Genomic DNA, 1772 nt, shown 5'->3' with positions numbered 1-1772 from the left:
ACCATTTTGATAACTATAGACCGTAAGAAATAATGTAAGCAGTATAAACTACTATGCATTTTGAAATTATTTTGTGCATGATCGCTTGAAATCGTCGATGACTGGAAGTGGAAACTGGAATATTGGCATTCACCAGTCTCTGACTTGCCAACTGCTTACAGCTCATTAAAAATTAGTCTCTTTATGGTAATCGGTTGTACATTTGTGTACTTAGGTTAAACTTAAATGGATGTGTTGCAAACATATACACCCACTGCAGGAAATTGGCAGCGGGAACTTTGAGCCAGCACTCTACTAATATTGGTTAGTTTAGAGCACCTTATATCACCCGATATGCGTCAATTGGAATGCAGCCATCGTGACGGGTGACGACGGATTACATATGAACGTGGCCAGTAGTAAGGAGGTAAGCTTGAAGCTTGCAGCATGATCCATTGTGAAGATAAGTGGGTATTGATGCACCAGGAAGAGGGTTGATACTCTGCCTTCACTCTTCTGAGCCGCCCATCACGGCTCGAAAAAGCACAGCACCAACATCATGTAAAGTGTTATCAAATTTATGCAGGCATGAAGATGTTAGAAGGCTGAATCAGGGTCGTAAACCTGCACTAGCTTGAGGTACGTGACGTATTCAAATCTCCCTACTGTCATCAGACGCCATTAGGAGATAGCGTTGCACCGCTAAGCAAATCTGCATCCAGCAGCTGAGCTGGTAACCTAAGTTGACGCTCTCATTGGAAAAAACAACTACGCGGGGGAACTAAAAGACTTTGCAGGTTCGGGCTTTGTCGTCTCTGCTAGCACTTTAGAGCACAGAGTTCAGAAGTGTTCCCGAGGATCTATGTCGCAGGCCACATATTATATGCGATATTTGATGTCATAATATGTTGAAGGAGGGACGGAGCGCTACAGCATGTGCAATTTTGCTTCCTTAAGTTGCTGCCAAGGAAGGAGTAGATGATGGGTGATTGATAGATGGATCAGACTTTTCTATGTGTAGCGAAGTGCAGCTAATTAGAACGCATTATAGGTGGCATGAGCGTTTGAACTAGTGAAAAGGCAGCAACTGAGCGCAATCCATTTGTTGAAGAAGACTTATGTGCCATTAAAAGTGGTGCGTTGAGTTAAATCTCCTTTTCTCCTTGAATAAAGTTGAGTATAGCACCTACCGTTTATTCAATTCTTTTATATTCAATACTGTTCTGCTCTGATCAGTGCTGTTCTGGGTCGTGGGTGTGTGTTGGTGAAAGCAAAAGAATGACGCGAAGGAAGAGAGGACAATGCTACGAAATGAAGCAACAGACATGAAGTAAATGGATAGTGCACTCTGTGATCCATTTAGTCTGTGTCGGGTTTCAATGATGCAGATCCTGGAATGAGCTTTTATGCTGTTGTTTAGGAGATGCAGCAAGGCGAGTGCTTGTGTAGCGAGAACAGAAATGGCCAATATCAAACAGTTGTTCCAGTGTTTTCTTAATGCCACTGTTGTTCTAATTTGCTTTCAACGTAAACTCATGATGCACTAAGTAGCACATGATCCATGCGAATTGATGACGTAATGAGAGTCAAAAAGAGCAGTTGATAAAGTGTGATTCACAAAGTGCTTTTTAGCAACACTGACCACAATGACCGAAAGCAGCGGCGTAGTGATATGGTTACTATGTAGCCACAACCCATTTATATCGTCAATTGTACTTTAGCCATCGTGAGGCAGGTTGGAAACTGCATATTTAGATTCCTTCAAGCATAATATAGATTTTCTTTGAAGCTGA

Source organism: Echinococcus granulosus, assembly GCF_000524195.1.
Source record: "Echinococcus granulosus chromosome Unknown EG_S00209, whole genome shotgun sequence".
NCBI classification, from domain to species: domain Eukaryota; kingdom Metazoa; phylum Platyhelminthes; class Cestoda; order Cyclophyllidea; family Taeniidae; genus Echinococcus; species Echinococcus granulosus.
Note: the sequence above shows the minus strand (reverse complement) of the source record.